Here is a 14,555-nt window from a genome sequence, read left to right on the forward strand (position 1 = left end):
AAGCAAGCAGCAAAATGAGCTGTTTTGTACAGTTAAAAAGTGCTGGAAGCGGATGAGACTGGAAGCCAGACCCATTAAATTGACCGAATTTGGCCTTTTTATTACTGTCTCCAACCATTAAGCCACGTTGTTGTTTTTTCTTTATAAAGGTTTTTTATCAGAGGAAAACACTTAACATGCATGCACTTTGGGTTCATATCCTGGGCTGCTTGCCTGCATATAGTTTGCATCATCAGTATACTGAGTTGGCCTTTCAATTTTACTTTCTTAATGCATTAGGCCACATTCATTTTTTTTTTCTTTTTTCTTTATAGCCTAACTCTTTTCTATGGGAGGAAAATGCTTAACACGAAACTTTACGCATTGCTTTCATATTCTGGGCTCCTCTGCTTGTAAACTCCTTTCAGAATAATAATATCCACATAGCTTTAAGGTGAATGTAATATTTTAGTCATATCAACATAAGTTATTGTTAATTTTCAAAGTGTAATTGGTCATTTAAATGTATGTTATTAAAAAGGAAAAAGTATCGGTATCGGTATCAGTATTGGCGATACTTGCTCTGTATTTACTTGGTATCGGATCGATACCAAAATTTGCAGTATCGCACACCCCTAATAAATATGAGCGTTGGCGTGGATTTAAGCGTACGCACACTCTAAGATCAAATCTGTGCGTACGCACGCTTTATAAACGCGGCCCTTGCAGCGGTAGAAAATACCTACACCGTTAAAGCCTATATACAATATGTATTAACAACCCATTCTCACTCCCAAGGCGTCAAAAACTGAAGCATGGTCAAACGCCTTTCGCGTCACTATGAAGACGCCAAAGGTGCCCCTAGGCGTCAGTATATGACAAAATAGGATCTCCATTGCTTTCAGTTACTTGCTTTATGCGTCAGGTCAAGACGCTTATGGAAAATGACAACACGTTATCCTCCGTTGTTTTCAGTTGTTTGTCTTAGTTTAATGGTTTGCATGCATTTGTAAAAAAATTATAAATCATTTTATATACATTTATACTTTTATTGGAGCACCTAACCCGACCCCTACCCTAAACCTACCCACTTCTGAACAACATAAAACATGTAACAGGCAAATATAAGTGCAGTCACAGGTATTTATTGCAAAAACTGACCATAAACAAGCAGTATAAAAGCATTACAAACAAGTCATGTTGCATTCCAAGTCTTCTGAAGCCATACGAAGTCTTTGTCAGAAGAAGAGAGCAAAACAAGGTTTTAATCGCTGAAAATGATCCCGCTCTTGTTAACGCGCTCGCATCTCATTCAAAAGATACTCCAGTCCAGTAGCATGACGCAATTGGTCACGAGACACAGAAGAGCCAATAGCCTGTCAGAACAGCATGACGCAATCGGTCACGAGACACACAAGAACCAATAGTATTTCACAACCAAGGCTGACGTAAGGCTTCTTCTGGCGGCATTTTTTGAATTCGCGCACAGGCTGAGCTTAACGGCGGACGGAGACGGCAATCGCGTTTATTCCTCTCACAAATCAAATGTTTTGCCTCGGAAGACTTGGAATATTCATATTTTTTAAATAAATTATGACTGTAGTTGTATCTGCCTGTTATATCTTGTGTTTTATTGACAAATGGTAGGTTTAGGGGCAGGGGTTGGGTTATGTGCTCACAAATGTGTAAATATTGTAATATAAATAAAACTGTTGTGGCTGTTTACATTGAAAAATCACACCCCAACATATATGCAATAATGGCAATGTTATTACCCAATATATAATTTAATTATGACGATAAAATTCCCATTTTGGCGTCGGCATATTGACGCTAAGGGTTTCCTATTTAAAGCAACGGAGGACCCTGCAAGTCGAAAAATGACGCTAAGGGGTACCTTGAGCGTCAAAAAGCGACGCCAAGTGGTCCTGACCAAGCTTCAATATGTGACGAGTTGGGTGTGAGAATGGGTTGGTATTAAAGATATGCTTATTAATAGTGGTAATACCTTTATTAAGTTTTAAGGGTTCACAAGTCTCATAGATCTATATTATTTTTTTACAAAGATTTCAATTAAATCCCTAGTAAATATGAGGCCAAAAAATGATATTACAAAATAAATCATGTTGACAAATGTTTTTAAAAATAGGGAATGCCAACTCCAAACAGATCCTCACACCCACACGCGCACACATGCACACACACGCACACACACATACACACACACACACACACACACAATGACGTCATTCAGCATATGTAAGCTAGTTTTCAAACTTTTCCCCAAAATCTTCATTTCAGTTTTATATATGTATTTATTAGTGGTGTCAAAATTAGCGCCCTGTATCATTTCACATCAAAGCGCGAAATAAACTACTAGCATGCAATGTTGTGGTCAGTTAAGTCATGATGTTACCAAAAAGGCGATTAAAGCTGCCTTAAAACTGTGAGTGGCTGCATGCATGTAGCCTAATATATTTTATATGAGTCACATTTAAGAACATGTCTCTAAAATGGTTTTCAGAACTTTCCTGGAGCAACCCAGCACTGTCTCTCTCATCTAACACACCTTATTCAACTCGTCAGCTCATTAATAGAGACTTTAAGACCTGAAGTGTGTCAGAAAAGGTGATGAGAGTTGAGAGAAAATACGATGCGTGTCAGATCCGCGTCATGTTCAGCAGTGACAGCTCTTAAAGAAATATCAGCCAAAATAACCTAATAACCAGCTGCTGTGATGTCTGTTCATCAAACGACAAAGAAAAAAAGAGGAAAAAAGAACTTTTATAGCTTTAAGGATTCATCTATATTTAATTTAGTTTTTAGTGTTTGATAACTTCAATTTCAATTTCTGTATATTTCTGCTGAAAGGCACAAGTAAATATGACATTTATAATAATGGGTTTATGTGAAGATTGTTTTAAGTTTAAGAGTTAAGTTATTTTTTAAAAGTCTAATAAATGTTAAAATTGATATCTCTCAGTTATACTGCAATGTTGAATGGCTATAGTCAATAGGTAAATACTGGGGGCGCATTTTATAGAGAAATCAGTATTGGTATCAGTGATACTGGCCTTCAGTCATAAAAAAAAGATGCCATTAAACAAATATACTGTCTTTATGTTGTTTGTACATTAATTTGAAGATTGAATGTGAAATTATTGCAATATAAAAGTATATTTAAAAACTTTAATGTTAGGGGGGGGGGGGTTAATTTCAGAAAAATGTGTGATTAATTAGTTCATTTTTTTTAATTGATTGACAGCACTAGTATTTATTTATTTATTTTATTTTTATTATTATTTTTGCACGAGTACCACAGTCTCGTGTCTTTCTAATACTTTTTCTAATGCATCAGAATGTGGATTTTTTCACCATCCAACATGAAATTAAAGAGATGTACCAGCCAAGCTTGTTTCAACTGTTTATTATTAGTAGTAGTAGTAGTAGTAGTTGTAGTAGTATGTACTCGCATAGATTTAGAGTAGATATAGAATAAACCTTATTGTCCATGCTTTCCCCCTATGCAGACCCAAAGATAATATCAAAACAAGTTCTATGGGGACACAGGTGTAAATTCTAGAGGTCTAGTTTCTCAGAAAGTGTATACATCATTTAAGAAAAGTGTCATAATGCATCCAGAATACAGAAAACCTCCTCTCAATCTACTGTGACTGTCATTTTGCTATGTCAGACGATCAGGATTATGGATGACGCTGTACACATTTTGTTTGTTGGACTGTATATGCCATTAGGTGAGGCCTTCTCTCTAAGAGCCGTTAGCATTCAGCATTTATAGAAATAAATGAAAATTAAGAAAATTTCTACTTCAATTTCTGCTTGTTGGGCGAACGCTTGACAGTGTCACTCATTATTCCATTGAATGTCACCAAGACAAATTCTGTAACAGCGTTTCATAAATGAATATAAACGTACAAATCTTTGTAGTGACAATATGAACAATACGGCCTAACAACACCAACACAAATGCGTGTTCTAACTCTTCCACACACCAGTCCCTGGTAAGTATGCCTAAAACTGCAATCGGCAGGAGGAATCTGAAAAAATGGCATCCGAGTTTTCCTCATCTGCTCTGTACTTTGTGATCAACAAACAAACAAAAAGGGCTGCACGATAAATCGCATGTGATTATCATGCTCATCTCGTCAGTAAAGTCGGTTCTGTGATCTCCATCACGTGCTTTCAGATGGAGCGACATTTAATATACAGGCCATAGATCACTGACAAGCTATGCAATATCACGTTAAAAATTGCAGATTATTAATGCGATATTGCGTATCTTGTCAGTGTAAGTGTTTTTATTAATGCCATTAATGTTTTTGTTGTATACAGCGTATGGCACTAGTCAACTAAATGAATATAACATGGCAAAGATGAATGCACTTTTGGAAGTTGAATGTAAGGGAAATGTCATTTTGGAATTTCTGTGGTCTAATGTGATGTTGTTCATGTTCTTGTTCATGATGAAATTTCCTTTTATTTTATCCTTTTAGTTTCAATATGAAAAATAACTTTTATATTGATTCAATGGATTGCATTTTGGAAAAAAAAAAAAAAAGTGTCATGGATTTATTGCATTTGGGGTGGGGGTTCTCTTTTTATAATAAATCTTTGAAAATTAAAATCTAGATTTGAATTTTTAATGTTATTATAACCTAAAGATGGTATGTGAAAGTTTGAAATAGAAAATAGTGGTTTTCATCTTGCCACTTTCTTGGTAAGAAAAACACATTTTTACTCAAATTAATCAAAATGGATTTATAGCATTTTGGAACCAAACTCTTCTAATATACCTGTGTTACTTATGGCTGGTTTTGTGGTCCAGGGTCACATATTTACATGTCTGTGTCAACGCCCCCCACGGAAGGGAGGGGTGGGGCGAGCAATTGCTCATTATCATTGAAAGAGACATGCACCGAAACAAGTCACTTTTAACAGAGCTGTTTTTGACAGGGTAAAAAGGCTGTTGTTTTACACGACCACTGAGGAATTTTAACCAAAGTATGTTACAGACATTTCATGAAGACCCTAAAGAACCATACCAACTTGTGGAAAATGGGCATCTGATGTCCCCTTTAAGATGCATTTTGTGTGGTGCAGCTGTATGTCATACACTTTTTACATCCAAAACACGAACTGTTTCTGAATTACTTTTATTACAAGTAAATGCTCTTGACAATACTATAATACTCCCTTTATAATCACTAAACCTGTTCCTCGTAGACTCTCACAAATACTCCCCTTATAACCAATCAAGCTGTAATTACACAGCATTTTCAGATTCACATCTTAATTATTTTTCATTTATTATGAAAACCCAATGCTGACTAGTGCGATTGAGAAGTGAGTCTATAAAGCTATTGCCATTATTGGAGGGAAGACAGCAGTGCTTATATTTACACATCAAAACATAAACTACATTGATTATAAATTAAGTTGACACACAAATATTTATTAAATACAAAGCTACAAACAATACAGCTTAGTAACCTGTCATGTGATAAAGTGTGACATCTTTTTTATTGTAATCCACAAATAGGTCCTTCAAAATACTTAAACATACTGTATGAGATGTGATTTCTAACATAAACAGTCTCTAACCATAAGCATAATGGTTCCATATTTACTCTGGCAAATATCAAGTTTCAAGTATCAAGTCTAAATCTTTTCATGAATATCAATGTTGGTGAATCCATGCACCTGAGTGAGCTGAGGACAGTCGAGAGATGCTAGAAGTTTATGTGGCCCATGATATTTAGGAACAAAGGTCTCCGTCAGGTTCACTGCGGCCAGACTTGGAATATCACTGAAGTGACAGAAAGATCAAATTAGAATGTGCACATTTATTTCAGGTGGTGTAAATGAATGTAATATACTTGTGTCTTACCCATAATTAATTGTTCTGACGTACTGCAATCCCAGTCCTTCAAACCGAAAAACGGCATTCTTCAGTACACAGGGAAGTGGGTTCTGGAATTTGATTTTGAAGGTCATGTCTTTGCCCACTACACCGCCACAAAGAGGCTGAAAAAGAAAGACAATCAGGCACTAGTCTGCAAATTTTGATGCTTCATATAAGAAATTAGTTATATGAAATCTAACTTGAACGCAAACACTGGCAGATGTGCATATAAGAGTTCATAATAACAAAACTCATTGTGAGAAAACTCACAATGATAATGAGATCCGGTGTGCGCAATCTGAAGTTGAACTGGGTGGTCAGTATCTGCGTAGTCTCTGAGACCCGTCCAGAGATAGTGAGCATCAGCGCTGCTTGATCCACCAGGTGTTCCTTGTAGTCCTCATATCGCAAGATCCACTCCAGAATCTGGACTACAGAGGAAAACAATGCTTTTATCACAAATCTACCTTTAAAATGAATAAACATCCTCGCTGTTATTTTGTCTTCACAGCTGATATACTATATGTCAACTCTGTAATGAGAATGTAATGCTAAGGTAAGAATTTGGTAGGACTGCTTTGACTATGGTTTGTACCAAAGGTATAACAACTAGAAAATGTAATTTTGTCAAGATAAACTGTTGGCTTTAAAGTATTTCTTGAAAGTCTAAATTTGCATTTTAAGCCAAAACAGCATGAAATAATGTGTCTGGTGGATGTTGCTTGAAACAACTTAACCAAACTAATTCTTGAAGTACAATAATGTATTCAATATACACTCAGTGTACTGAATATATCTATTTTAGATGTAACCGTGTATTGTATTCTTCTTAAAATTATGATTTCAAACTTCCACCATGTCTCACCCTCATATGACTTGAGCTCAATGAGTGTATGGTCCTTTTTCACCAAGGCTTTTTGGGCTCCGGTGTAGTACATGGCTGCCACCTGGCTGTACAGAGTGAGGCTACGAGGATACCTGCACCTGTTCTTCAGGATGATGGAAAGCACGACATCCTGACCGACACATGGTCCGTCACCCTTCATGTTGACTTCAATGATCACATCCTCAGTGTTGGACAGCGGTATACGGACTGTTTGGAGCCATTGCGACAGGCAGTTTCTACAGCAATTCGTGCCCTGTCTGAACCTGATGAATGGGATAAAATAATAAATAATTAAACTCAAGAATATTAAATGTGTTGTTTTTGGATACCATGCATAAAACATCCCTACTTCCAAAAATTACTGAAATCACATCTGCCACTGTGACAGAACTAGCCTGTCAAAAAAAACAACTAACCAGACCGCAATAATAATATCAAATGCTTGATTTTATATAATAACATATTGAATTTTATATTTTATCAGAATGCATTGCTACTTTTGAATGGCCGTCAATAGAGAAAGATGCTTTTCCCCCATATAATGTGTAGTTATGATATCTACCAGCAGGCGCTGATTCTGCATGCTAATCAGTCAAACCTAATACAGAAACCCAAGACATTTGGTTTTAGTGACTGGAGTATATCATTATGGACCTCTACATACTGGTATTTTCTATATGTACAGCTCACACTGCAGCGATGTGTTTCTGTGACGTACATGTGTAGGTTTTCACCTTCTGGGTGTTTGTAGAGGTGTGTTATCTCTACGCGTTGATCTGAGCCGACAGCCTTGGTGCTGATGCAGTGACCTACTGCGTTCTTCTCAACCTGAATTACAGCGAAGTTTTCATTCGCTTTACGCTGCCAATAGACTTTATCGCTGTTCACCTACAACATAAAGGTCCAAACCTTAAGTACACAACCGCAAGTCCTTTTAGCAAGCAAGATCCATAGTTATAATGAATTTAAGGGTGTAGAATTATATATTTCATTTTCAGTCTGAATTAACTATAATATGTTGAAATTCAGACAGCATATGATGTATTTTCTGAAACATGTAACATCAAACCATGTGTGACGGAATGGTAGATGTAAGGCATTAACATACTCCAGCAAAAAGCAAGGGTGCGTCATGCTGAACCTGCCCACTGCGGATCGCAGCAACAGAAATAGGGCAGCAGCGAAGATTGTCCTGGCTGGTCAGTTGAGGAGTGGAATCAACCACCTGCCAACCTCCGAAACCAGATGGCAGGTCTGGCCGAGTCATCCAGGCCTCATTCCACACGTGGTAGTTCCTACATAAAGAGGATAATCAACCAAGAAAGGTGAAGAGATAAAGAAATACGTACAACAATCATTGCATAATGCAATCATGATTCCATGTGATCTTACCAGACTGGATAACGGTTTAGATGCTCAATCGGCTCAAATTTCTCATCTAAATAAACATCAGTTGTCAATGAAATATCAGTGTCATGAGCAGAATTGAAGTTTGAGACTGGACGAGTGGGAATGCCCAAACATCTCAAAACTGAGGACAGAGAGATTGGGAGATGAAAGAATTAATTCAATACATGTATCTAAACACAACATTAATTCTTCTTGGACAGGTAACTTTTTTTCTCAGTCCAATATGTTTTAATATCCTACTTGTGTTGGTGACTCCAGCATAGACCCAGCACTGTCCATATTTGACAGGTTTTCCTCCACTTTTGTGGTACTGTTTCAGGATGGCACTGCTGCCGCACCAAGCAGTAGGAGAAGTTCCGTCATTGCAGGTACTTGACCAGCTACCCATCATCACACCACTGTTTTCACTGGCATTAATCTGTAACAAAGGTGACATGCTCTGCTCTTTTCCTTGTTCGCATTGCCTAATCAGGTTGTCTAATCCCAAACATCTAAAGTTGGAAAACTCACAAATGCAGATATCACTCTGACCACGTTAACTGGATCTCCCCATCCAGTGCAAGGCCCACCACTCTTCTCCAACACAAAGAAACACGCAGCCAAGACTCCTTCATCAAACTAAGAATATCACAGAACAAGCAATTAACAAATGCATGCACTTTTATATGAATCTGAATGAAAGTCTGGCTCTTACTTGACCAAAGTTCCATGTTCTGCAGGCGATCTGCTGCTTAGTTCCATAGTAGATTCTGCCCATGTCATTCAGCACATACTCAGCTCTCTCAGCCTCATCACTCAGATGCACACCATCATCTGATAAAGAGACATTTTTAACTATTTAACAGTGTTTTCTAGTCAGTTTCAGGCTTCAGATGTGGTTTATAAAATGAAAAAGGATCCAATATCATGTGCACATACATGTACACCAGGGGTTGAATAGTATGTAAATATCATTTTCAGTTGAAGTAGCCTTTCCTCCTGGGTAGTTGGTTACGATAGTAAGTTTGTACCGTCCAATAGAAGCAGTTGACTGAGAGTAAACACATAGTTTGATTCGGTTTTGCATCTGTTCGATGATCCTGGCTTCCCAGCAGTCTTTCTTGAATTCCTTCACTAATGGAACAACCGTGAGTGTCTCACTCCATGCTGATGGGATATTACCTATGAAACCCACACAAGAAGAGGAAATAATGGTGAGCATATCCCAGAATATATTCTGATTTTTGTTTTTTTATTTTTTTTACAGTGGGGTGGAAAATTGTATTTTGGATAAACGTTTTGTCTTTCTAAATGTAATACATTATTAGCCAGTTTCTTTAGGTTGTCAGAACACATCTGGTTGGCAAGATGGCATCTAATGAAAAAAGGCCTTAACTGACATAGTCTCAGCTCCAGGTGAAGTTGGTCACAGTTTGGATCAAATGGTCGGGACAGCTCAATCCACATTTCAAAACACTGTCCCCTGCGGATGATGAGGTGATCGCTAAGATAACGATCTGTGTGATGCTCTTGTCGATTCTGTCCTGTCCTGGATTTGTTGAGGTCAACAGAACAGACCTGCAATGGCAGAGCTGAGAAATAGAAAAGAAAATGATATGTAACGAGAGTAGGGCTGTCAGTTTTTTTAGAAACTTTAGTCACATTACACAATGACAATTATTTGCATATAATTCCCTATTTAGGAGTTTTGTTTAAACACATCATCATCTCTCATCATGCATTATATTCCAAAGACCTCGTACCATTTACCACAGGCTCCACATGTGTCCACGAGGAAAAATCTGTGATTCCAGTGGTGACATCCTCAGAAACGGATGAGCCACCCACCTCACTGCATGTCTCTGTCCACCTCTTTGACTCCAGTCTAACAGCTTTAAATGACCTTTCACAAGAAAAAGTGATTAGTTTATCATCGATGAATGATCATAAACAAAACTCACATAATGAACTATTTGAAAGTAGGTTGTTGAGGTTTGTTAAGGTCTTTGGCTCAGCTCCTTAAGATTTTATTGTTTCTCCTTCTTTAACCCTCAATTGAATTTTATCAACAAAATTTGTATCAAGTTTTATACCAGTATCAATTAGATTGTTGAATAATGATCAGTGGTGCTTATGCCTATTTGTACCTGTGCGAGTGGTTGATGTGTATAAAGTGTATGAATATTGTTTTAATTTTTAATGTATCAGGTTTTGTCGAAATGCTGGCAATTGAGTCCACTACAAATTTCCCCTTTGGGGACAATAAAGTAAATTTCATATACAGATAAATGCACAGTGAAAAGCTTAGAAATACAATAGTCTTCTGAAGACGTTCCTGGGAATCACCTGATCAAAATCATTCAAATGTACCAATTTCTAGAAATGATAACGTCCAAAATCAGATCACAAGAGCATAAAACAATATTTGAGCTCATTACTTACATGGTTGTAGATCTTATTCCTGAATGTGTCTGAAGACTGTGTTGTCTGAGAGACTCAATGAAGCAAATGAGAATTCTCAATGTTTCTACTCAGATCGGCCCGGTATATATTCACATGTTCATCTCCACCCCGTCCACAGCTCAGTGCTGGAGACTGTGAAGAATTTCCCATCTGATTAGAGAGAGTTTAGAGTTTAAGATGAGTCTCACAAGTTAATTGTAACAGCTTATTTAAATGCATCAGCACAAATTGTCAATGTAAAAACAGTGAAGTATCAAAGATGGAATGTGCTGTAAATGGTTCCAGTCAATGATTTAATCCTATGAAAAGTTTATCAGCATGGTCAACACAATGTCTCATTGAGAGTAATTCCTCAACTTCCTATAGACACACCAAATACCACATTGTTTGCCATTTAGTAATATCATTACAAGCATATCTAACATTTTAAATTAGCCATAATGATAATAATAATAATTCCTTACATTTATATAGCGCTTTTCTATGCACTCAAAGCGCTTTACATTGTGGGGGGGGGGGGGGTCTCCTCATCCACCACCAGAGTGCAGCATCCACCTGGATGATGCGACGGCAGCCATAGTGCGCCAGAACGCCCACCACACACCAGCTTATTGGTGGAGAGGAGACAGAGTGATGAAGCCAATCAGAAGATATTTTGAGCCATGCCACTGTTACCATCTGTTAGCATGCTACATGTACATTATGTATTTAAATATTATAATATTTTATTTTTCGGTACAGCAGGGGAAAAACTAAACATAAAATTGCTTCTTTTTAATTAAACAGTGGTGTATTGAACAAATTGCTCTTTCATTAAATAAATTCAATTAAAATTACAATTTTCTTAGGGATAAAAATCTACCTCAGTGTATACTCTAAACTATATGGAGCCCTTTAACATTTATTTTTAACAATAATAATCAACACTAAACTTAAAAAAATAATGCAGTTAAGACTGATGATACAAGGGGCAACTTTTTGAGCAATGTTTCTGGGCAACTGATCTAAAGACTGATCTAAAGCAGGGCTCACCAAACTTGTTCCTGGAGGGCCTGTGTCCTGCAGAATTTAGCTCCAACTCTAATCAAACACACCTGAACTAGCTAATCAAGGTCTTGCTAGGTATACTTGAAACTTCCAGGCAGGTGTGTTAAGGCAAGTTGGAGCTAAACTCTGCAGGATAGTGGCCCTCCAGGACCAAGTCTGGTGACCCCTGATCTAAAGTATCCAGATAGAAATTTTCACTCATTCTCAGTGAAAAAGTGCCCAAGCAACATTGCTCAGAAAAAGTTGCCCCATGTATCATCAGCCTTATATTTCGCGAAATGCTCTTCTCTAGACTTCATTTCTCTAGTGAACGAGCTGTGGACATTGATGACTTTCCTGAGGTAAATGAAATGCTATGTGGCATTTTGTTTACGAGCTATTTTACTAACATCTTTCCACAGTTGAAAATTCAACTCATCAGACTTTTGCAAACCTCAGCCTCATAACATCTGTAACCGTGTCAGTTTTGTTTACTTTTCTTACTGCAAAAATAATTCATGTACATGTTTTCATTTTAACATCTTTTCTGAATATGTTTATTGAAGAAAGCTGTTTGTATTTCCATTTGTAGTTCCTTTGTACTTTTAGCTGTTACAGTAAATAAGCAAGCATAACAACTTTCTGCTTGATTTATAACTTCTGTAATCTAAGAACAGCAGTCATCACAATATACAGTAATCACAGCACGCTTTAAATTGCAAGGGCATGAACTGGCTCGCAGCAAGGCCCTTTTGAATCCAGTTTGACAGGAAAGCATCTGATCATCTTGTTTCCACATAGCTGCATGCCTTTACAGTCACTGCTAACATTCTTGATGTCTTGATCATGGCATGATGTCAGAGTGCTGCACTCATTAACTGGCTTACAGAACGCCTCTTTTGAATCTCCTGAATCCAGTTTGACAACCAGAAAGTGCCCAATCACCTTGCTTCCACATGGTAATGATAATCAATTCAGAATTTGAATAAAAATTTTGTTTGACTTGCTGCTAACAGGATCAACAGCTACATAACGTTTCAGAAGTGACGTGTATCTTGTATCCCTCATATAAATATGGGATTCGCTTTTTTTTAGCTTGTTTGCAGTCAGGTTTAGTTGCTTAGCCTATATCCACAGCCTCAATGGCAGGCAAGTATTTCAATTTAACACTCATCCCAAAACACACTGCATGATATTAGCAATCCTATAAGATCACTGCATGTCACATTGTGCGACATGGATCTAATAAACTTGGGTACGACATGTGTGTAGACTGTACGATGATGACACCTGTTGACTCGCTACGTTCCTATAGAAGAATAAAACGTCATCAGCATGCGCTAGTAGTAAACAAAAAGAGCATGATAGATCACACTTTAGCAGTAGTATTTGTTATATGTGCTGAAAAAATGTGGAAGTGGTGAATAAGGGAGGCATAAGAGCTTGAGGTAAGCAGTTTTATGTTTTAGCGCCATGTCGCATTGATTTCGTGTTGCAATTTTATTGGTTGGTCAGTAAACATGAATAGTACCAGCGCACACACTGTGCGATGATCATGCTGTATTGTAGGCTATCTTTGGTTGCAAGATGGTGACAACGGCTGTCTTTGAACCTCTCTCACTGTACGACACAGGACCTCCGATTAGGAGCCACGATCACAGCAATCACCACGATCGTTTCACAATGCCAATCTTTCGTCTGGGACAGCCAAAAATTGTGCAGTGTGTTTAGGGCTTTAGTTGAAAAATTGCTCCTCTTCATAACATAAGGATCACGTCCAACATATGTTGTGATTTTCTGTTTATACCTTTCTCTTCTAATAGTGTCTAAACCAAAACTTTACAGACTTTCCTCCATCTCATCTATTTTGCTTTTCACTTGCTGACCTCTGTCTGAATTTAGCGCGTCATCAGAATCACATTATTGCAAACAAGCTATTGACGCTCATCAAATCGCATGGAATTACTGACAGGCTTGGCAGGCAGTATAAATGCAGAGAGAACTGCAATTGCATCAGAATCTGAGACTGAATGCTGCACTACTAATCGAGCAAACCCCCCCCCTCTTAGGCATACTGAAATTGCATATACAGCCAAAATTAATGAAGTGACTGCACTGAACACAGGGCAGAACAGCCACGTAAAAAGCAATGAAATACACAGACCTGCACAATGTCAACAGCCATCTGCAGTAACATCTAGTATAAAGCACATATACAAAAGTGTACATAGTCCTGCACAGTGTCAACAGCACACGCAGTAAAGCGCTTATGGTTTTACTGCACAAACAGAAACATGAACCTTAAATTTTGCACCTGCAGGAGCAAGGGAAACAGGCAGGATATGGCACTTGGGGGCCAGGCCTCCAGAGAGCTTTCTCCTCCTCTTGACAGGCCCATCAGTACAAAGGTTTGGCAGCAGAGGGCCTCTTAGCCGTTTTCTGGGTGGAGTGGGGTGCAAAAGTGGAGCTTGAGCTCTGCCCAGTCCTTGTCTGACCCCGAGATGGACATTTGAGTCTTTGTCTTCCTCATGGCGAAGGCTCTCATCAGCGAAAGGGACTGGGGGAGGGGAGGGCCCATCAGTGGCTCACTGGAAACAGTGGGCCTCATCTCCATAAAGCCACAAGCAGCACTCCTTCGAGTCCTCAAACACGTGCCAGTAAGTCAACGCAGAGCAAGCAGTCGGACTCAGAGAATGCAGCCTCAGGCCAGGCCCAGGCAGGTAATGCAGTGTTCATGTGGGTCCAGCGGGTCGATGGGGTCTGCACAAAGTCAACAGAAGGTGCCACCGGATGCGGTGAACAATTTGTAGTATCTTCTGGTGCATCTTCGACGATGGAAGCATGAAAGAGAAGATTCTGATGCAAATGCCGCTCTTGCCACATTTACAC

The 14,555-nt window shown here is 38.3% G+C and overlaps 1 pseudogene; it reads right to left on the reverse strand.

Annotated features, from left to right (window-relative positions):
- Nucleotides 1-5,658: 5,658 nt before the first annotated feature.
- On the reverse strand, nucleotides 5,659-14,274 carry LOC131532284 (protein-glutamine gamma-glutamyltransferase K-like; annotated as a pseudogene).
- Between the last annotated feature and the right edge of the window lie 281 nt (nucleotides 14,275-14,555).

Source organism: Onychostoma macrolepis, chromosome 23 (genome assembly GCF_012432095.1).
Source record: "Onychostoma macrolepis isolate SWU-2019 chromosome 23, ASM1243209v1, whole genome shotgun sequence".
In the NCBI taxonomy this organism is placed as follows: Eukaryota; Metazoa; Chordata; class Actinopteri; order Cypriniformes; family Cyprinidae; genus Onychostoma; species Onychostoma macrolepis.